At 44.1% G+C, this 24,364-nt stretch overlaps 1 protein-coding gene across 2 annotated transcripts in view; it reads right to left on the bottom strand.

Annotated features, from left to right (window-relative positions):
* The window catches only part of LOC146809501 (transcriptional enhancer factor TEF-1-like), a 245,183-nt gene extending 221,254 nt beyond the window's left edge, over positions 1 to 23,929 (bottom strand). Inside the window, exon 1 of one of the 2 annotated variants that reach the window (XM_085616338.1) lies at positions 23,574 to 23,929. The gene's annotated coding sequence lies outside the window, so the exon portion shown is untranslated. Of the gene's footprint in view, positions 1 to 22,901; positions 23,292 to 23,573 lie in introns of those variants that run through there. The other variant, XM_085616339.1, reaches the window with a different exon arrangement.
* Positions 23,930 to 24,364: the final 435 nt, after the last annotated feature.

Here is a 24,364-nt window from a genome sequence, read left to right as displayed (position 1 = left end):
CTACTTACTGGCCAGGAGCAAAACGTGGCGGCCATTTGCAAACCTGTTATGTGCTACCAGGCCCTATCCTATCTCTAACCTTTCCTTAATCATGCCAATTAAAATAAGGCTTACACTAACCCAGTTTCATAAAAGTGCTAGTAGGTTTTTATCAGCATTGCTTTTGGTGACCAGTTTTTAGCCATCAAAGCTTTTCCCATGTATATTGATAAGTCACCCTGAACTGGACTCAATGCTCTAGGTAATAATTATAAAACTCGAAAAAAATAAATACTACAGTTGCAACCTAAAGTGCACACAACACTATCGGACACAATACTCAGGTAACGAATTGCCATGGATAGGAAAATAGTAACAAACAATGTATAAAAAACAAAAACAAGAATTAATGTTAATTATGTGGCATAGTTGAACCAGCTTCCGTTATGCTTGCACTTTCTTTTCCTATTACCCATGTATCGGAGAAGGAATCTTCAACGATTATTCTTCAAATCACGTTTTATGTGGGTATGTAGCACTACAGAGTAATGAAATATGCATTAAACTACCCTAACATCCTAAATGGACGAGTAAGTCTCTTTCTCAACTGCATCCATATTTTGTAGTTTATTAATTAATTAAATAAAATCAGATGGTGCCACATGAAACCCAATTTAAGGGAGTACAGGTCAAAGATGGTTCTATAATATGTAGTTATCCAACACGTAACTGCCCGGTCAGATCCAACAGAACACGTCAGAAAAGAATCAGCGTGTCCGCCTTCTCATTCTTCTCTGGCTACTCCATCCCTTCCTGCCTTGGTCTTCAACTATGAACGGAGCCACCAGCTGAGCAGCTGGCCAATCTCTGCCTCGATATCCACCCAAAAACGTACACCAAACCCAAAGCAACCTGTGCTCAGGTCAGTCACCTGCTTCCAAATACGACAAACATGCCTCTCAAACTTCAGAACCATATCTTGAAGTTGTTCCCGTACAGGACACACAATTGATGGACGGAATGCAGAACAAATCAAAACATTCACCCCCAGTCAAGAGATCTGGGTTAAATCCATCATCCTTTTGCTCACCATGACACCCCAGTTTAGACCTGGCCATATGCAAATCAGTATTGACCCAGTGCCTCATGGGAACAGTCCAGCCCGAACTGCCAGCCATGTCCTCCCTGGACCGGAAACAAGCATCCTAGGACCAGTTTCGGGGTTTCACCCCTCTTCAGCCAGGATAGCTTGATTTCAGTGGCACAGTGAACCCAGGACCCACGTCTGGGCATACCTGGCCCACTTAGGGCGAGAAAGCAAAGGACACACAATTGATGGACAGAATGCAGAACAAATAAAAACATTCACCCCCCCCAGTCAAGAGATCTGGGTTAAATCCATCATTCTTTTGCTCACCATGCCACCCCAGTTGGGGTGAATGTATGACATTGTTCTGCATTCTGTCCATCAAGAAAACAAGTTACTTACCTGTAACTAGTTCTCCAGTATTGGAAGCTTTCATAGATTCACATGCCTGAATCATTCCCCGTCGTCGAGACGAGAGTCTCCGGTACATAATAAAGCATTGCTTAGCAGTATAACCAACAGAAAAAAGGCCTAGGCCCATTTTCCTTTGCAACCCATAACCATTGTTATGTAAAAAAGGACTAAACTTGTCTCTGAACCAATCAGAGCCTCTCACCCTCTAGAACCCTCATGAGAGAACCTTCTGCCCCTCAGATATTCGTGCACTTGTGCTATAACGCTATATATACTAAATCCGAGGTGAGCCTCTCAGGGGAGGAGGGTGGGTCACATGTGAATCTATGAAAGCTTCCAATACTGGAGAACTACAGTTACAGGTAAGTAACTTGTTTTCTTACTCCAGTATTGGAGCTTTCATAGATTCACATGCCTGAATCAGAATAGCGAGCAGTAAATAGATGCACATTTTTGTTATCCAGACCCTGTAATCAGTAACCATATATAGTGTGATTAAAATAGTATTTCTAAACCAAAACACACAAATTAAAAATACTTTGTAAACTGCATTTCATACAATAAAGAACAATAAAATGTACAAAAGTAGATAACAAAGGAAGGAGGGATGATAAAAAAGGCTCACCGTTACTGGATAAGGTTCCTCAGCACCGCTTCTCCCACCGCCACATCTCTTCCTGTGGCCGTATCCAAGCAGTAATGCCCTGGTGAAGGTGTGCGTATTCGTCCAGGTCGCCGCCCTGCAGATATCCTGGATCGGCACACCCGCAAATAAAGCAGTAGAGGTGGAGACTGCCCATGTCGAATGTGCACGGACTCGTGCATTCAGAGGTCGCCCAGCTGCCTGATGACAATACTCTATTGCACTGGAAATCCATCTGGCAATTCCCCTTTTTGACAAAGGGAAACCCTTCCAGGGTGCGCTGAAGGCAACAAAAAGTTGCGAAGACTTTCGGAAAGGCTTAGTTTTCTGCAAATAGAGCTTTAAACAACGCTGGACATCCAGCGAGTGGAGAGCTCTTTCCGCCGCTGTTGTTGGTTGAGGAAAAAATCGTTTGAGAATTAATGGTTCGTTCAAATGAAAGTCAGTTGGAACTTTTGGAATGAATTTTGGATTAGTCCCGAGTATTATTCTGTCCTCTTTGAATTGTAAGAAAGGCTCCTGGACCGTGAGAGCCTGAATTTCCCCCACTCTCCTGGCTGAAGTGAGCGCAATGAGAAGCGCAACTTTCCACAATAGGAATTTCAGCTCTGCCCTGTGTATTGGCTCAAAGGGCTGTTTCATTAACTGGGAAAGAACAATGTTCAATTGCCAGAGAGGTGGTGGAGGTTTTATTGGAGGGAAACCTCGGAAAAATCCTTTCATAAACTGTTTGATGACTCTAGCAGACCACAGAGATGGACCAGAGGCAGTTCTTCTGAAGCGTGAAATTGCAGCTAGGTGAACCTTTATAGATGCATGAGCCAAACCTGACTTAGCCAAAAGCAAGATGTATGGAATAATCTTGTGATCTTCCGAATGCAGCGGATGAATATTAGACCTTTTGCACCATAAACAGAATCTCTTCCACTTCATCCGGTATGTTTTGTTTGTACTATCTGCTCTGGCTCTAGATAGAATCTCCCTGCACTCCGATGTTCAGATGTTCAAATTCGCAGTATTCAGGAGCCAGGCTACTAAATGCAGAGATTTCGGATGAAGAACTTCCCCCTGGAACATCGTCAGAAGAGACGGTATCGACTGCAGGCAAATTGGGTGCTCCTCCGACAGTAGAAGAAGCTCCGCGAACCAATGGTGTCTGGGCCACCACGGAGCTATCAGGATTATCCTGCATGGTTCTTTCTTGATCTTCATAAGAACCTGTGGCAGGAGGGGAATTGGAGGAAAGGTGTAGGCAAAGATGCCTGACCATGCCATCAAAAGCGCATTCTCCCAAGATCCCCGTTGGGGAAGCCAGCTTGTGAAGAACGGGCATTTCCTGTTCTCCCTTGTCGCGAAGAGATCTACTGTCGGAGTTCCCCATTTCTGGAAGATGTTGTTCAAAATCTCGTTGTCGATCTCCCATTCATGACAGACAGACTTCAGTCTGCTGAGAGTATCCGCTTTGGTGTTCTGGTTCCCTGGAAGATGTTCCGCTGTAATGGATACTCCGTGTCGTTGAGCCCATTCCCATATCAACTGGGCTTCTCGAGATAGGGATAGTGATCTTGTTCCTCCCTGCTTGTTTAAATAGTGCATTGCTGTTGTGTGGTCTCTTCTTATTAACACGGCTGCACCTTGAATCCTTAGCAGGAATGCCAACAATGCTAAGCGGACAGCTCTGAGCTCCAAGAGGTTGATATGCAATTGCTGTTCGCTCAATTTCCAGCGACCGCTGACCTGCAGATCCTGAAGGAATGCACCCCAACCTTCCAAGGACGCATCTGTCGTCACCACTAATGGAGCTGGTTGAGTCAGGAAAGAAAGACCCTGCGAGATATTCAGTTTCCGGGTCCACCATGTTGCCGCGTGAACCATGATCGGCGTTACGCTGAGTATATCTTCGAAGGATCCTGTCGCTTGATGCCCGCTTGATGCCATTGAAGATCTAGCTGCTCTTGTAACGGACGCATCCTTAGCCTGCATAAAGGTACGAGGGGAATGCAAGAAGACATCGTTCCCAGCAATGATTTGTACTTGCATACTGAAAGAGACTTTCTTTTTATAAAAGCCTGGGATAGAGCTACTATTCCCCGCTGTCTCTCCTTGGAGGGGGAACGCTCGGTTTACCTCCGTATCCAGAATTGCTCCCAAGAAGGTGATATTTCTTGACGGTTGAAGAGTTGGCTTCTCCTCGTTTAGAGTCAGACCTAATCTGGCAAACAGTTCCACGCAAGCCCTTGTTGACGACCGGGCTGACGCTGCCGATGGAACCTTGACTAGCCAGTCGTCGAGGTAAGGAAATACTTGGTGTTTCTGTCTCCTTAGAACCGCTGCCACTGGAGCCAGGCATTTTGTAAAAATTCTCGGGGCTGATTTCAGACCAAAAGGAAGTACCTTGAATTGGTAATGATCTTCGGCCACCACGAAACCAAGGTACTACCTGTGTGAAGGATAGATTGGGATATGAAAATACGCATCTCGTAAGTCCAGTTTGGTCATATGATCCCCAGGGTTTAATAGCAGCAGAATATCTTGGCGGGAGATCATTCTGAAGGATTGATCCTTGAGGTAAGTATTTAGGGATCTGAGATCCAAAATGGGGCGCCATTGGAGAACATTTTTCTTGATCAGAAAAAAACGGGAATAAAATCCCCTTCCTCTCTGGGAATTCGGTACCGGTTCTATTGCTCCCTGTCGGAGCATTGTCTGAATTTTTTGATGCATCTGATGCAAATACTTGAGCTCTTGATATCTTGGTGGAGTACAAGGGGGGATTTCCAGAAACTCTAGCGTATGAACGAATTGTATTATGTTGAGGACCCATTGGTCCGTCGTTATTTGCTGCCAATCTTGAAGATGATAGGAAATTCTTCCACCCAGGGGAAAATGCGACATATGAGGAATAGGTGTCACCAGAGTTAGAAAGCTGTCATTGTCGCCGGGTGGTGTCTTTCCCTTGACGACCTCCTCGACCTCTAGGAGTAGATTTTGTGAAACCTCCTGTTGGTCTCTGTGAATATTGTTGACAATACGGCTGAGATGATGTGGAGTAGGAAGTATACCGGGCTTGTTGGTAACCCCCTCAATAGGAGGCTTGGCCCCTACCTCTTGAGCCACGAAAAGGAACTTTTCTATATTGCAATGCTCCCAGAGATTTAGCTGTTTCCGTATCTTTCTTGATACTCTGTAAGGCCTCATCAATATGCTTCTATTGAAAGGATGGTCCAAGATCTTATTCAGGACTTCCGGCCTAAAAGATGTTGCTCTCAGCCATCCTTGTCTGCACAAAACAGCCGCTCCTCTCAAAGATCTGAATGCTGTGGTCGCAATGTCGATTGCGCAATCTATGATTTCAGCCGAAGTCCTTTCACCTTCTTGGAGGATCTTCCTGGCTTCCTGTCTGTCAGTCTCAGGTATGCTGTCTATGTAAGGCGATAGGTCGCACCACATTTGCCTATCATACCTGTCCAGGATGGCCAGGGCATTCGCCGCCTTGACCAGAAGGGCAGACATGGACGAAAACCTCTTCCCCGCATTATCCAAGCGCCTATCCTCTCTGTCCGGTGGTGTTGAAATTGGAGCGGACGGATTCCTCGATTTTTGTTGCGCCGCTTGAGTTATAACGGAGTCTGGCTTGGGGTGGCCTAGTAAACAAGCCGGAGCATCCGAGGGCGCTTTATATTTTTTGTCCAGTCTAGCAAGTACTGGAGTAATCATTGCCAGTGTCTCCATAACCATGAGACCTTCTTCCCATAGATGACTAACAATCGGAAGAGATCGAACTGTCTTGCGAAACGGCTCCTTGAAATCATATAAGAAGCATTCTGTTTTGTCCGATGACATAGAGCGCAAATCTCTGTGCGGCCTTCTCCATAAGATTATGGAACCCCCCGATGTCCTCCAGAGGAGAATCAACAGGCCTCGGTGAAGGAGATGAAGGGGATGGAATCAGATAATCATCCCATTCTTTACTAGGGTCCGTTATCTCCCCCTCTTCCTGCTCCTCATCATCAGATGTGTCTAGAGCTGGTTGTGGCAATGGTGATATAGGCACGGGAACCGGTACCTCTTGTCTTCGCACAGGTGTACATGGAACAGAGTGCGATGTAGTCACTGGAATCCTTAGGGAAGAATGAGGTAAAGGATGCTTCCTTTTATAGTCATCCAACATGAACTGCAAATCAGTCAGTAGTGAAGATGGAACACTCACCATCTCTTCCTGATAGTGTTGCTGGGGGCGGTCTCGATAACCCCCATAATCATCCTCCCAGTCATCTTCCTGACATTTAACGTGTAACAGAGGGGCTACTTGCATAACCAAAAGGACCCTCATTATCTTCCTACTGCGAGTCTTCCTCCTCCAACAAGTGGGATGGAACCAGAGGTGTTACCTTACTAGGAGATGTAATGTCCGGGGTAATCTTACTTTTCCTGGCCAAATCCCGTTTTTCTGGGGTTTTTTTCCTCTCGTAGACGAGATTGCCATCGAAATCGCCGATGCTGGCGTCATCGTAGCCGTTGTCGTCGTCGATCCCGTTGTCACGGTCGTCGACGATCCTGTCGACGACGTAGTTGTCACTGTAGCCGTCGACACTCTCGTCGTCGACACTGCAGACGACGATGCCATCGTCGACGAAGGTATAGGTTTAATAGTGACCTTTACCTCACTTTTCTTCGTCGACGACACGACTTTATTCGTCGACGATCCCGTCGATGATGCAGATTTTTCTAATTTCTCTTCAGGCGATGTTGATGTTTTTAAGCGAATGTTTAATTTTAAGGGGTGATTTTGAAGGCTCTGAACTCGTCTTTTTTGAATGTTTTACCCCTGAAGCATGACCCTTGCTCTCCTTTTTCTTAATTTGAGGAGATTTTGAGGGACTGTGCTCTGAAGACCCAGATGTGATTTTTTTAAGAACCTTCTCAGGTTTTTCCCTTGATGTATGAGCCTGAGGATATCTACCTCTTTTCTGAGACCTCCTTGAAGCAGTTGATGCCTCATCGCTGTCACTAGACACAACGTCCTTCCTGGTCTTAAGTTTTTGGAGCCAAATTAACAGTCTACCTTCACGATCCCTCAGAGTTTTATTAGAAAAGGTACGACATACCTTACACTCCTTCGCCTGATGGTGTGGGTAAAGGCAGTATATACAATCTTTATGAGGTCGTCAGTATACAACCTCTTCTTAGAACAGGTGGCACAGGCTCTAAACAAACCCTTCTCCTTGTCAGCCATTCTCCAGAAGATGATGAAGAAAAATCAGTTGAAAAAACTCTTCAATCTAGAACTAACTGTAGAATTTGACCAGAGCTCAAAGGAGACTCCCTAGCACAACGTGCGGTAGAAAATCTGAGGGGCAGAAGGTTCTCTCAGGAAGGTTTTAGAGGGTGAGAGGCTCTGATTGGTTCAGAGACAAGTTTAGTCCTTTTTTTACATAACAATGGTTATGGGTTGCAAAGGAAAATGGGCCTAGGCCTTTTTTCTGTTGGTTAGACTGCTAAGCAATGCTTTTTAATGTACCGGAGACTCCCGTCTCGACGACGGGGAATGATCCAGGCATGTGAATCTATGAAAGCTCCAATACTGGAGTAACTGTTGTTTTTGCATTTGTCACCCCGAGTGGGACGGGTATGCTCAGCGTTGAGTCCCGTGCTCTCCATGCCACTGGAATCAATCTATCGTGGCTGGAGGGGTGAAACCCCGAAACCGGTCCTAGGATGCTTGGTTCCAGTCCAGGGAGGACCTGGTTTGGCAGTTCGGGCTGGACTGTTCCCATGAGGCACAGGGTCAGGACTGATTTGCATATGGCTGGGGTCAAACTGGAATGGCATGGTGAGCAAAAAAAAACGATGGATTTAGGCCCAGGTCTCTGTACTGGGGTGAATGTATGACATTGTTCTGCATTGTGTCCATCCACTGTTGTTTTTGCAGTTGTTCCCGTACAGACTGAATCATTTGTTGCTCGTAGTTCAGTAAGTAATCATGACATTAGTTTAAAAATAGACATCATTATATAGGACAGACATCCATCTGCAGGAAAACATATCAATTTACAGCACAAAGAACATCAATCTATACCTAAACAAGCATTTGCAATGCAATAGGACTCGCGTTTACGAGTTTTTCGTAAATGTGACACCTATTGCATTACAAATGCTAGTTTGTAAAATCACCCATGTAGTGCTTTAACTTTAATATCAGCCGTGCCCCTTTCTTTAGACGAGGTGTGTAAAAAGCATTTGTTTGTCAAGTTGACAAACAAATGCTTTAAAATTTTTTTTTTAAAAAGCACCTCATGCCGCGCTTTCACTATAATGGTGGCCATGACCCTTTCCTTAGACTCAGCTCGTTTAAGGAAAGGGGCGCAGCCAACATTAAAGTGTAAGTGCGGCATGGGGCATTTAATTATTACTTTTTTTTAAAACAGTATTAAAAAACAAACTGCGGCAGCGCTTGGCACAGCAAGTAAAGCAAAGGCACGGCCGCCACTATCGGTGTGGCGTGCTATGTAAAAAAATAATAAAGCTGTTGCGAGAGAGCATTTCCTGCCTGCATCAGCAGGCATGCGAAAACCATTAAACAAAATAGTGCTCAGAGGCTGTAATTAAAGCCTACTGAGCAACAACACATATAAAATGAGGTGTCCTCATGGGAGGTTACAAATGAAGACAAGGCGGTACTAAGGAGGGACTAACAAGCATATTTACAAATCAGAAGCCAGCCTTTACGAAGGCCAATGACACAAGAATATTGGCAGAGAGTGCGCAGGGTTTCAAGTGCATACTCCAATACAGCATGCCCCGCAGAGCAGCGCATGCCCCGCAGAGCAGCGCATGCGCTGCCCAGGCTCGACCTAAAAAACACAAACCTACGTGTAGAATACATCAATCTAAAGGAAAGACAGACATACATCTACTGGAATATATATACAAGAATGTATAGCACAAAGGATAGCTATCTAGCACAAGACAGAAATCAATAAATGGAAAAACTGACCTCAATCACTCAATCAACATTAAATAAGTGATCATACTAGAGTAAAACGATAATCAATCTACAGCAAAATGGTCATCAATCTATAGCTAAACTAACATCAACCTTTGGTAAAACAAGAGTGCCCTTTTTATATATATTAAACTATGGAAAACCATACATTAATATAGCACACAGCAGGAGTATACTATAGATGAGGAGCTAACATTTTTGTACTACATGCCTAATCACTAGAATCCATTTAAGGTACTGTAACTCTCTTCACCTTTCTAGGTATGTATCTGAGGAGGGAAAAGTATTCATCAATACTTACTTCTCACAAAGACAAGAAAGTGTCCCATCCAAGTTCATGGCCCATCCTGCCACAGGTAAAACAAAAGTAACATCATCCTAGAAAGTCAGCCTAAATTAACCCAACCTTCTTGAAGGACCAGATTAACAAAGCTTTGTGCATCTATGCCGATGTTAGACCACATCTGATCACTTTTCAATGCAAATTCTAACCCTGTTCTACAGAATCAGAATTGGTAGATTGTTAGGTATTCAAAGTGAATTTACATTTTTGTATTAGCAAATTTAGGATTCAGAATAGGAACAATTCAAATTGTATGTTTGTGGGTCTTCACCTACCTCTTGTGGGTAGCATCAGACTGAAATCACATGCAAATTTGCTCTTGTCAAGGAGTATTTTCAACAAGAAATATGGGATGATCTATCTTTTTTTTGTTCAATTCAGAATTCAAGGGATTCTTTTTCAAAATTTGGGCGGGGGGGGTCAGACCTCACTATGTAATACTATCACAATACCCCAAAGATGGTCCTTGGATTCACACTAGTAAATCCTTAGCTCAGCCCTGGTAGATTGGCAAAGAGCAGTCAGGCTTTACAAGAGGAACATGTGTTAAGCATTCAGAGTACCAACATGGCCGATAAGTAACTGACACAACTTGAGTAAAATAAACCAATTTATAAAAATAGAGTGTATTTTTATCTTAATTTAGACACCAAAACAAAAGGAATAGCATACATATAAGCGGAGATATAGATCTGTGAAGCAATATTAAAATCAGTGCATTGAAATACATTGACAAAATAACTTTGTGGTCAATGTCAAAAACCACTAGTGACAATCGGTCTCTTGCAGGTCGAGTTACGTGGAACCCTTACAGGGTTCCACGTAACTCGACCACGCATGACCAGGACTAGCCCACAACAGTCAGTTTAATTTTACCTAGCCCATGGAGTTCAGGTGCAGAGTTGTTTTGGCTGCCCTTGGTGCTGAACGGAAGCCACAGGTGATGCTGTTTTTACTGCTTACACAATCCTGCTAGAAACAGAATGCAAAAATTCAACAGATACACAGCTGCTGACATCGGATGATCGTTGAGTGGTGTTCCCTGTAGATGCAGTGTTGATTGTGGGGGTCAGTTACCGAATTAGTGACCAACAAGTCTTGGCAGCGGTAAACACAGCAAAAAGCTTCTGGAACTTCATAGGGTCCACAGGAGTGATGTAGCGGCCTGAAGAGACTACTACTCCCACAATGCACTGGCCCACCTGGATTTGGGCGATCCCTCAGAGGGCCCGATGGCCAGCAATTCTTTGGATGCGGCGAGTGCTTTTAGCTGCAGTTTGCACAGGACTAGTTCCACGGGAGACTGAGGGTGCTTTTGGCTTCTACAAGGATCCCTCTCTTTGGGAGTGTTGAGTTTTAGCCAAGGACGAGGGTCATTCACTCAGTTCCAAGTCTATCGCCTGAGGGATAAAATATCCCCCTTTAGCTTTGTGCCGTGGGCCTAGTCTTGTTTTCGGGGAAACAGGTCTTCTCTTGGTCCTTCTTTGAAGTAAGTTGTTCACATCTGAGGTTTGATGTTGGGAGGGTGTTTAAATCCTAGATTTAGAGGAGTTAGGGTGTGGGAGCTAGAAGCCAATGGGCAGCTAGCCCCTACAGCTTGTCCACCCCTGAGGTGACCACATCCTGTGGTATAAGTCACCTTTTCTACCCAGAACCCACTATTTGTACTGACCTTAAGATGGCAGAATTCGATTTTAGGTGTACAGACTAGGCTGCCCACCCCAGAGGTGTGGCCAACCTTCCTGGGGATGTGCACCTCCTGCATATTTAATTTTCCACCTGGCCCAGATGAAATCGCTCCTGGGGCAAAAGGAGGGCTGAGTTCTCCTCAGGACAGCACCGATACATATCCGAGGTGGTGCAGCCTTTGAAGCTCATTGCCTTGATGTGCCAATTCACTAGCCTGCTTGGGAGGAGAAAGGTGTGCCCTCTTCCATGCCAAAGCCTTTGTCCCTGGCTCCAGGAAGTGATCATACTGTCTGGCTGGGGGTCAGAATCCCATTTTGGTGGCAGCAGGTGCAGGAAAGCATGAAGAGGTCAGCCAGAGCACAGTAAAGCCGGGGCAACCAGGTAGGCAACTTCTAGGGTGCCACTTGGGTGCATGACAGGTCACCCAGGGCACGGGAATCGTGGCAGGGGTGAGAAGGTACGTTATTTGGTATCAAACATGACATATTTTAGGGGTTCCATAACAGGGTTGCTAATTTCGAGAGTGCTCCTTTTATCCTATGGACCGCTAACACTTATAGGGGCATATCAACAAGGGCTTTATCTCTGCTTTTTTGGCTTTAAAAGACAAAAAAGGAGAGATAAAACTAGCGCCCTATCAACAACAGGGTGCTAACATGCAAATTTGCATGTTAGCACCCTTTTACTCTACGCTTCCCCTTGCATCTCTAATGAGATGCAAAGGGGGCGTTCCAGAGTAAAATAATAGGAGAGATGTCACTAAGCGACATTTCTCCTATTATCAAGAATGTCGCTAACCCTGTTAGAGACAAAAAAAAGCAGCGCTAACCGCAGTTAACGCTGCTTTTTTACGTCTGGTAATTTTCTGACTTAGCCATGATATCCTATGGAAGGAGGATATCATGGCTAAGTTTGCATGTCCCTATCAACAAGGTAACGTGAGATTATCGGTGGGTTTCCAGCGATAATCTCACGTTAGCCACTTAGCGTGAGGATTTTTATCGCTATTGAGATAAGCGTTGCTAATAGCACGCTATCTCAGCGATAAAAATTCACGCTAGCCGGCGATAATTATCCTAGCGCTAAGAGCGCTTAGAGATAATTATCGCCGGTTGTTGTTGATATGCCCCATAGTCGTTTCCATTGGGGAACGCCATTACATAGACATATAGGTTGTACTTATATATTCACATGTTTAATATACTGCACCCTGCCTCCTGGGCTATGAATTGTTCCTTAGGGGTGCCTGACATATATTAAAGATAGTGCATTGACTGTGCCACACATAGTGAGGACACAGTCAAGTTTGAGCAGTTTACACTGCTCCTGTAGTCTGCAATGGCAGGCCTGCTGTCAGTAGTTTGATTGGGTCTCCCACGGTGGCACAAAACCATGCTGCAGCCCTGGGGACTCCTTTACCATCTGTGCCCTGCGTAACCCTGGTACCATATACATTGGACTTATAAGGGGAGTGTGGGGGTAAAGTCTTTGGCAATTTGGGATTACCAAGTCATATAGAACGGTTTTGGGAGAAAACACAGGCACTGGGGTCTGGGCAGCAGACTCCGATGCACTTCAAAGTCATTACCATCAGCATTTGGAGAAGAAAGTGGGGGTTGAACATACTAAAAGGGGCACTTTCCTACAGTAGTTCCTCCACCGGGAAAAATATAGTGGGGTCTTTGCAATTAGGCCTGAAAAATGTTCTACAAACCACAAAGCGATTAGTGAGGATTATCAATTTTCAACTTGATTAGTGACTATCTTGCAAGTTCTCTCCCTCAGCATATCCATCAAATCTGCATGGGTTCCCCATACACAAAATGTCCATTTACGTACTATCCATAAGCCACAAACTCAACACGAATACCTCCCGAGTGCACCAAACTAAAAAGAACTGGACAAAGATGGGCCTAAAACCGTCAAAACAGTATGATACTAAAATGCCCCATCTCCTTTAGCATTAAAATTCATAACCAATCAGCATCTATTGGAATAGATAATAAAAGCAACAACAAAAATGCCAGATTTACCTGAATACAATAGGATAAAAGTAGAAGGAGTTCAAAAATAGGCTACCTTTTCTATGGAACTTTCTTCAGGTGATAAATGCAAAATAATATTTATTAATAGACTTCAAGTCAAGTCAAAAATAACTTAATTTGGTTCAAAGATCATAAATGTTTTGCAAACAAACATTACAAGTTAAAATGTTCACATCGTTTTTGTAAAACCACATAGATAAAACTATTGAGAAAGAAATATCAATCATAAAATTTCACGGGGTTTACGGTTGCACAAATAAGAATAACCGCATTCCCATTTATTTGCTATTGCTCATATCGCTTTCTAATAACCAAGGCGACTTTGATATAATTAGAGACTGCAATACAGAGAACAGAAGTAGCCAATGATTGCAAATAATTAAAACCTCTAATGCAGGTACAAGGCCGGCTAGCCCTTAGGAGTGTGGCTGAAATGTTCCCCTTGGCTGTTTATAAAGGGGGCAAAATAACAAAGTGCAGCGTGCTCTATGTTGCTGTGTTATCACATGTACAGGGGGGTAAGTTTGTCGACCCGTCCAGTTTGTCTTGGAAAAGCCATTAAAAAATGCAAAGTGTTTAGTCGAAATCTGGTTAAAAGAAATAGTGTTTGTGCATTAATGGTAAAGGTTAGATAAAAATGCTGTAGGGCAAGGAAAGGACAAGAGGGACCTGTCGCCTCAGATTATGTGTGTCGCAGAACTGCCCAAGAGTAATGCACATCTTTTACAATGGCCTTAGCGTTTGTGCGAATACTCGCAGGGTTATCATAGTAATGTCAAAGGCCTATCTCAAAGAGCCTAGTCTATTCATAGACTCAAAAAACACAGAATTTGAGCCAGACTGGTTTGGTTTATTCCCCTCTCACTTCACAGCGGTGAAGAGGTGAAAAAGCCTTCTATGACTGGATGAAATGAAAATGTATACGCCCTAATGATGCTTAAGAGATATTTACTGCCTTAGAGTAACCGCGCTCCTCCTAGTCCTTCCTCTGTTAAAAAAGAAAACCACATTATCTCGCTCCTTCTCCGGAAATGCCCCAAATATCTGGAATGCCCTCCCTAAAGACCTGCGATGTAACCCCTTCTACTTCAGCTTTAAAAAGGACCAAACCAAATATTGGGGTCCATAATCCATGCCTCCGACCCCTCACTCTCCCCCTGTCAGGATCCCCTCTCCTGTCCTCCTGTCTCCCACCTCTCCCTTCCCCCTCTCTACATATTTCACTTATGCTACACTTTCCCTTCCCCCTAGTTCCCCCCTTGCCTTCGCCTACTCTTACCAATCCCCTTCCATAGGTTCTCTCCATCTATACTTCTTCCCCTTCCCTTATCTATTTTTCACCCCCTACCCAAGCCTAATAACTCATTACTCACTAAAGTTTTGGATTATCTATATCCATATTATTTATGTAGATAGCTCTTTTTTTTGCATATTTGTTAACCTAACTTGTATTAATCAATTTGTTCTTTTAATTTAACCGGTCTGAATGCTATATTATTGAACAAATGTTTTATTCCTGTTCCTTCTTCAAACACCTGTAAAGCGCTCCGATACCCCCGGGTCTAGCCAGCGTTATATAAAACCTTTTAAATAAAATAAATAGACTAGAGCTGCTACTGCAATGGTTACAAAAAAATCAGTTTTTTGAAATTCCACCTTTTTAATGGAGCAACACGTAAAGCTTCCTTTTAACCCTCTTCTTACTACCTGAAGTTGCTGAAGGTCAGTCTATTCCAGTCTCAAAAACGTTTCGTTATTAAAGACACCAAAACTAGATTACAGAGAAGTGTTGCACATTGTCTCAACAAAGTTGCTCTGTATCGCTTGCATATCATTAAAAAATAAAATTTAAAAATAAATAAATCGGGCATCCAAACCTTTTCGAAGTTCCTGACTAAGGACTCTTTTCATTTCTACAGTTTACTCTTGCCGTTACCACTGCTGACTCCTATTGGGACTGAGCCATTCTCTGGTTTGTGATGATTAATCGTTAACGTACATCATCCTTGTATGTAATGGTGCTATTGAAAAGCAAAAATAATAAAAACGAATTGGAAAAAAAAGGTTTCCTAAATAGGAGCTGTAAAGGGGTGGAGTGTTTACCAATGCCCCGGGATGTGGTATCTACATCTACATCTACTGGAAGCTGCAAATACCCACGGTCCAAGAAATCCCCAAAACAATGAGGGATTTCATGCTAAAATGGAGCATTTTGCATGAACTGAACTTACCAACCATTTTCCCCTGTTTAATTTTTGACAGGTTTGACCTGTCAAAATGTATATAGGGGAATTAAGAGGGTGAAAGGGGGCGGGGGATGTTGGGTGACGTTTATTAGTCAGTGCTAAATGTTCTAGGGCTGATTTGCATGCACTTGATCTTCTGCGAATTCAGTTGAATGCCAGTAACAATGCAAGCTGCCTTTAAAATTCTGCCTTTCACATATGAGAACTGATGGTTTTGACCTAGAAAAATAACTTGATTTTTATCAAATCATCCTGCAAATGTGTCATTTATAGGCTTTGTAAATAAAATGTGTCGATATTATCCAATTGTTTTCACTTGCATCTGTACCTTCCTGTTCTGAATCTTCTGAGGTCTCTCCTCTTGCAGTTCTCTTGTTGTTTCTGCTTTCACTGGATAGTAAACCTGTTGCAGATCTGTGTTCGATATTGATATTAGGCACGTCTAATATCTCTATCTAGTCTGCAACATCACTTATGAGGACAGTGATGAGCTTTGACCCTTGAAAATACCTCTTGCTACCCACTAGAAAATGGAATCAGCTCCTCAGCAATTTCGCTGTGCCAGCTCCTACGGAAAATGCATGTATCGCGCACACAGGGGGATCATAATTGAAGTTGCTACTAATATTCAAGAACAGATCCACCACTTTGATTCTGCTTACAACCCTTATTTACTAAGCTAAACATTTCAGCCAAAAGTATGACATACTTTTCAGAGATGAAGTCATACAGTGCTGGATTGTCTTCAAAACAGATAAAGATACTATACCTTTTTAAAAAAAAAAGTTTTTATAATTGATTGAATTAGTTTTCCATATTGGAGTTTCCATGATAGGGCTCCAGTTCCCAAACTCCTTTCCCTTCATACGATACATGTCCTTCTCCATTCTGCTGTAACGTCTCATGCTTCGAACAGAGGTACTGGTGCCATATTTTCCAGCTTCTTGAGTACCTCAACAAACATGACTCTACTCTAGCTCTGATGCCCATTCGACATTAGATTTTGTTGTCTGTAGCAGGATGGGGGAATAGAGTTTCTAAAACAGTGTGCTCTTCTGTAGCTCATCTACAGTCCTTATGAATACTAGGTATCTTCAGGTTTCCATCATTGTTGAAAGACATCATGCACTAGAGCAGGCTTCTCCCAACATGTAGCTTCTGCACTCCTGGTAGCACTCCATCAACACGTAGTTAGCTCTTCTTCGTGCAGCACAGCCTACTCCAATGTAAGTTTCTGCTTTGTTGAATTTATAGAAGTAACCAAAATTGAAAAGGTGCGTTTTTAGGATGATGTTTGGAGAAAAATGGCTCAATTTCCAAAATATATTTGAAGAGGATATTTGAGTAAGAAATCCTGGGGAGTTTGGTGGCTTATTACTCATGTCACTTTAGTGCCATGGGCATTGCACCCATGGCTGCTGTTATGCATTACTAATGTAGAGGCATTCCAAAATGATAAAGTCCACATTACTGCTAGCAACCATGCCTGATGCAATCACTGCTGGTAATCTTCAAGATGGTGGCCACTAATAGAATCTTGTCTGACATGGTCACTATTACAACACTAATATTCTTAGTAGCTTGAAATGATTAGCCAGTTCTCATTACAGAAAATGTCAGAGAACCCTGTCTTTCCTCATTTATTTATCCTGCTGATCTCCTTCTTCATGCCCACGATGGTGTTGTAAAAGCTGGCCTTTATATGTACAGCAACCAGATACCGTTCTGCCCGTATGAAAGTACTTAAGAAAATAAAAACTGAAACAGAGACTTTCTGTGGCATATTGTGGCTATAATCTCCACCTTTTTAAGCCGTTTTCTATTTGAAAGGAGATTGATGGTCGAAAACGTGAGTCATTGCTCTTAATGATTAGTTTGAATTTAATTAACTAAAAAATACCGTTTGACCATTAAGGGTACATCAAAAACTGAGAAGCAGGAAATATTGAATTAGAGAAGCAAAATCAAAAGAGAAATCAACAGATTGACAGGACAACTGGGAACTTCCCACATGATTTCTAAACAAGTTCAAGAAACAGAACAGTGTGAGGTTCCAAGAGGTTTTGCTGTGTGCTCCTTCTGCTGTGTATGCCGGTTTGGTTCTAGTGGAATTGTGTCCTGGATGGTATTTTGGTACTTACGTCCGTGAAAATGGATTGTAAATATTAGAGGTGTGATTTGTGGCTTTATTGGGGTGGTCAAAGTAATGGTGAATGTTGAGGATGTTTACAGTGCGTAGATTTAGCTTATGTGAATTGTGTTCGTGTGGCTAGGTCACGTGTATGTGATCGTGCACTAACCTAGTATTTCTTTAAATATTCTATTGTTTTCTTGGGTAAGGAGGGTGTGGCGGCATACTGTATATTGTTTTATTCCAAAAGAATTAGGGACACTCATTATTTACTCCATAAGCAGCTTAATTTACAAATATGCTAATACGGTCCAACACATGTTGTGCAATATACATTGCTTCCTCTGACCCTCATACAGTTAACATTTTCTATCATAATTAAGTTGTCCTATTGTCACTTAAATACATATTTTTAAATTGTAGTCCAAAGTAATTAACAGCATCAAAAACCAAGTGTAATTACCTTGTGCCATGGGGCAATGGCTTAGGAAATTATGCCACAACACTTGTTTTTTAAGGTTTTTATGCAGTCTTAATTGCTATGGACTACCATATATTGAACGTGATATCACTGCCAATGGGACAACTTAACTGTGATGGAACAGGTTAACTAAAAGAGGCTCAGAGAAAGCAATAAGTATTGCGAAATACGTGTCGGCCAGCGTTGCCATACTTGGAAATAAGGGTTTTTGTGGTTTAATTAAAGAGAGCTCCGCATTCTTTGCAACAACGTTATTTTATTGACATCACGTAGGCAAAGAAGATGCCTTAAGAGGGCTGCACCATGCCGGTACTGATTGTGCCGTTGCCGGTTTGGATTTATTGTGTGTTGCGTAGTATAGTGCATATGAATATTACTATGAGTCTTTGGTCTCCCTACCTGTTCTTGTGTTCTGTGTTTTTATGAACAGCGAGGTCTTTCAATTAGTTTAGGTTTTGTACTAGATGTTGTAAGTCAGACCGATGAGCTACGCACCGGTCAGTTGGGAGCGCCAATACTCCCAATTGACCATTTTGTTTCTAATACCTAGTCTACTATGAAACACAATTCATTGCCCTAACATCTGTCATATGTTGCGATCCACTAGCCGTGACCTTAACAGGTACAGTGTGACCTGTGTAATCAAGCAGGGGAACTGGCAGGCCATCATCCATGCCCTGGTAGGCCAGCCATAGTCAGACACACTGGTAGAAGAGTCAGGGCACTGACAGTTTTCACCCACTTCAGTAAACTCATCATGACTCAACAGGGCTCATTATATACTGTGTGTACCTGACACAGCCACGGCACTGTCTTTTATTTTGAGTTGTTCATAGCAGGTAATTTGTGTAACAGTTGTCAACCTAGCACGCTCACAGACTATCACACGAGGCAGGACCGCTACACAGTACATTACAGTTTACAGCTTTATAAGACTTCACACTAAATCCCACTAGGCAGGGCTTCTGGTGGGCATTACATGGTGTATTATATTCGGGGCCACTGGAATTGTGCGGCCGCGGCTGTTTTAGCATACTTATGGATTTGCCACTCAATCAACCATCAGTGCATAACCTGCAGATTTTCACAAAAAGTTAGTTTCTAGCTCAACAGGATCGAAAGTTACTAAAAACTATGCGACGTGTGTTCGGCACAGTGGAGGGCACCTCTGAAAGGTTAACCGGCCCTCCTTCAGTTGCTCGTTTCTTTATTCCGCTGTTAAACTGCTACGAATGAAGTGACATCTTTACCGAGACAGTACTACCACGTGTAAAAACGACAAAATAACCAAGTAATATTATTGAAATTGTGCCGCATTATGCCGCATCTTTTCCCTTTCCTTGCCTCATAATTTAGTCAACCATGTCACATAATTTGGCGTTTCCCCATTGCTGCAAAATTCCAGCGGTCCTGATTTTCTTTGACGAGGCCAGGGCAGGCCTCAAACACAATATCATGCAAGGCAACCTCACACTATTGTCACACATGGCAAAACCCTGGAAGGCCTTACCTGGGGTATACAGTTAACAGGGTCCTGGATAGCTTCACACACTAGCACACTGAGTAGGTCTGACACGGTGTAGTACAATTGATAGGGCCCCGCTGGTCATCACAGCTTCTGGCTTGCCTGACACCGTATACTGAGGTGCACAGGACCCTGGCTTTTACACACGATATCATACTAGAAGGGACATCTTGCAGGTATTATACAGGACATAGACATGGCCTCTGGAATACACTTACATGGTGTATTATTGCTGATAGACTTGGCAGACCTTAACATACTGGATTACTTTAGTTAGGGCATTCTAAGCAGCACGTGGGTAAACACTACTTTAATATACACTTTAATCAACAAAAAGCCTTCATCACAGAATACAGGAAAATAACACATATGCAGAAACACAACTGCAAATGTGTAACAAAGTGCAGATCTGGATATTGAAAAGACATTTAACTTCGGTAAAAACAGATTATAAAGCCCAAACCCCGTACAAAAGCCCAAACCCCGTACAAAAAAAAGGAATAGACAACACCTTAAAAGAAATAAAACCCATCAGTAAATCGTTTTGAAATACCCCGGTTATCCCATTAAAAATATGACATATGTATCATCGTATTGTATATGAAGTGCATATAAAACAGAACAATAGGTCCTGTCGTGGCTGTAGACCAACCTTCTGTACGTTCCAAGTTGTATATAGATGTAGGTCAACAACACCTGTTTTGTAACGTCTGCATTGCAAGCCAAATTAGGTTGTCATGTCATTATAAAAGCAAAACAACTGAAAATAACCCGGGCATGCGCATTACAATTTAGATAGTAACTACAGAAGTATTTTTAAACATCACAAAAGTTGTACATTCACTATACAAGCTCAACTTTAAGAGGCCCATAATGCTACAAAGTCCTTCCAAACTACATTCGAGGTAGTTTAAAGAGCAGGTGTTTATTTGTATTCACTTTTCCGAGATGTTATCACTAAAGCGAGGGATGAAATAACCTAACTGATCAGCAGCGACCCACTAGTTTGTAGTATACTATAGCAAGGTACCTAAAACGGGGTGGAATACCCTCCACGGCTCGGGGATGGAGAGGGGGAGGCGAGGGGGTGGGCGGTGCCAGTTTTTTCCCCACTTTTGTTTTGTAACACCAGGGTAAGATTATAATATGGGTGAGTTTTGAAAAACCGCTGCAGGGGTTCTACTTTTAACTGCCCCTTTGTCAAAAAAACAAAAAACACACAATTGAATCAACTTGATTATCAAACGAACCGCAGAACGCCACTGTGCACTAAACAATCTAAAAATAAACAAAAGATCCGATTTTCCCTCCAAGAAAACGAGTGTTTTCTGGGTTTGTGGAGCTGGGTGTGGTGTAATGTACCCAAAACATCAGATTAAAGCAAGGAACTACCACCACCCTCTTTGCACCCCACACTCCGGGTGGGAGGGAGCAGGCTCGTGAAGAGAACTTTAACCTTTGTTCCCACAAAGGCCCGCGGCAGACTGGGAGAGGGGAGGGGGGATGACTCAACAACCCCTCAACCCCCGAGTTTCCTGGAATCAGAGCCTTCCACAAGTTTATTTACAACGCGGGAAGGCGGAAAAGAACATTAAAAAGTTAGGACGAGGGGCTCTCTCGTCTGCACTTAGCTTGCAGAATTGTAGGATGAAGACAGAAAAGAGGTCGGCACAAGAGTGGAATGCCTGGCTGTGCGGCTTGGTTGGTTTACCAGAAGTGGACAAAGAAAACCAACTTTCATAGCCTGCTTCCCTCCTTATCTCGACTTCTCCCTCCTCCACCCCCCTTTTCCATTTTTCAGAGACTCTCCCGCCTGCTGCTGCCAACTACCGAGGGTATACAATAGTCACATTAACGCCTGCTAAACACAACTAAACAAGAAAGTATACAGAACATTTAAATCACTCCAAGAGAGTACGCTGCACTGATCTGAGGGCGGGCTGCGAGGAAACGGCCACTTCCTTTTAGTAAAACATTAATCCAAACATTGAAAGAAGAGAAAAAAAACAACTCACGCCCTTCTACTTCACTCATATTCCTCTCCAAACACAGACTACAAACTTTCGAAATCAGTGCAGGTCTAAAAAACACAGACTAAGATGGCTCCAGCTACAACAAAGGGCTGCGGGGAGAAACCGGATTTATGTTTGTTTGGGAAAAGCTGATCACATCCCACCGTTTCTACAATGAACAGCAGCTATCGACAGGCCGAGAACAGCCCTACAGCCGGACAGAACCATAGTAACCAGTTCATTATTAAATGTTTGCTACTACCAGGCTCTGGGTATTGTATTGCTTAAAGTAACTTCTAAAGCAGCCCCCACCCTGCCGAGGAGAGCAAAGACCTGCCACGTTCTTTATTAAAGCCATTTCGGGGGTTTGCCCGCCCTGGGAGAGAGGGATTTTTTTTTGCTTAGCTCAGCAAAACCTTTTGAAGGGGGAAAAAAGGAAGAACGGCTCAGAGCTGAGACATGAACAAAATAAGCGCTGGAAGAATACGAATTGAGTTCGGGGTGGGGGCGCTCCCCTCTCCACACCTCTCAAATTCCCCCAACATTACTAAGTTGTCTTTAAAAAGCAAAGTACAAAAAGCGACAGACTAATACGCAGAGAATACTACTCACAGATAGGGTGGGTGGAAATGGGGAAAGATTTTACCAGACAGGGTGCAAAACGAGGGAGTTGACACACTAGGAGTCAAAAGGACGGTGCGAACCAGGAGGACAAGAAAACGGGTGCTCTCTCCGGGAGCGGCGAAAAGTGTGCACTTGGGGAGTGCAAGGGGGCGTCTCACAGAGAAGTGTGAAAGAAGGGGTACTCAGACGTGTTTGAAATAAGGGTATGCCCAGATAGGGGTGACTAGAAGAGTGAAATTAGAGTACACTCTCGGAGGGAGAAATAAACTGGAACTTGCACAGAGGGGAGAGGAGAGGTTACTCACAAAGTGAGTGATGGGGAATACGCACAGTGAGGGTGCACATTTAGGGTACTCGCGTACACTTGTGTAAAATTAGGGCAATCACCAGAGGGTGGAAAAAGAAGGTGCAAGAGAAGAAGTAAATTGAGAACACTAGCAGAGAGTGTGGAAGAGCAGTATTGGCAGGTTCGGAGATGTTGATACCCCGAGAGGACAGAACAAGCGAGTAATGAGAAAGGTGTAAAATGATGTGTTTACAAGAGGATATTCACAAGGAGTAGGGGCAAAAAGAGGGTACTGGCAGAGAGGCACTAACAGGTGTAAAATGAAAGCTCTTGACGTGAAGTGACAGGAGGGGCACTCTGGGTTACAAAGACTTAAAAGAGGGTACTCACAGAGAGAGGTGTCTATCGGAAGTCAGGGTGGGTCTCTTAGCACAGTCCATGCACTCATGGGGTCCTCAAGCCCTGCAGTAACCTTCAGGAGACACGTCCCAGCAGACACTGCGGCCATGCTGAAGGCGGCCATGGGGCAGCAAAAACTCTGGATGTGTCCTGAAAAGCAGCCCTGCCTGAGGGGCAATGACTGTAAGAACGCAAACCAGACAGCAGTTCCCTCACTGCCTGCACGTAAGATGTCTCCTGGTACTGGAAGCGTCCTGTCGAATTTCACAGCAGTACTCGAGCAGTTGGAAAATACTCTTTTTTTGAAGAAAAACGCAATTAAAAACCCCAAAACTCTGACCGCCTCCCTCTCCTGCCCCAGCGCGAGGTTCCCCACACCTCTGTGCGCCGCACTCCAGGGAGGGAGGCGGAGAGTCAACGAGAAGCCAGGAACCAGGCGCAAATATGCCAAACATGCTAGAAACGACAAGGATTTGAAGCTCCCAGATCCCTGAGCGTGTCAGAGAGAGGGAAGGGAAAGAGAGAGAAGGCGAGCGAGCAGGAGAGGGGGAGAGAAGACAAAGGGGAGCGGGGAAGCAGGGGATGGGAAAGGGGGGGACAGAGCGACAGGGGAGAAGAGGAGAGAAGGAAACACAGCCACGCCAATGAAACTTTGTGCCTTACCTCCTGGGAGCCCTTTATTGTGCCCCAGAGTGAAAGTTTGTAGCGGGGTGTTAGTGTGAGCAGGGCTAACTGTGCAGAGGACTTGAGTGCTCTGTGGGACAGTTGTTCTCTTCCCCTCCTCCCCGCCTCTTCTCTCCCGGGGGCTGCGGCCCCTGGAAGTGGTGGTGGGTGATGATGATGGTTTTGGCGGCGGTGCCCTGGGTCCCGGTGCCTGCTGTTGTTGATGCCTGAGAAGGCAGGCCTGGTATTTTGGAAAGGTGACAGCTTTTCCGAGGAATCTCTGGAATGAGAGAGAGGAATGGAATGGAGTGAACTCAGCCAGTCAGTTTCAGTTCAGGGAGGGGCCATGGAACGGGGCGGGGCTCGGCAGGAGGCGGGGCTGCACCTCCAACCTGGCTGCTCCTCCCCATGAGCTCACCAGAGGCGCTGCCTGCCAGCAGGTCAAGACGAGGAAGAAGGGGTGGGGGTGAGAACGGACTCTGCTAAACTCTCCTGTGTGCCCTCGACGCGAAGATGGGGGGCTGGGAGTAGAACCGGAGCAGGGGAAACAGTTGCAGTCTTGGAAAACTCTTTGATTACACTCCGACCGCAGCAGAAGTAGGACAGAACCGGAGGAGTGCTACGACCAATAGAGAAGCTCCTAAAACGCCAAGATCAGTGCTTCAGACACGACGGGACAGAGCAAGAACTAGAACAGGCCTCGAGTCTGATGAAAGGGAGTGTTTAATAAAAACAAGAAAACTGGAACGAGAGCAGCGCCAGAGCGTGACGAGCTCTGACGTATGGCCAGA

Source organism: Triturus cristatus, chromosome 7 (genome assembly GCF_964204655.1).
Source record: "Triturus cristatus chromosome 7, aTriCri1.1, whole genome shotgun sequence".
Lineage (NCBI taxonomy): Eukaryota > Metazoa > Chordata > Amphibia > Caudata > Salamandridae > Triturus > Triturus cristatus.
Note: the sequence above shows the minus strand (reverse complement) of the source record. Positions and strands in the feature narration are given on the sequence as shown.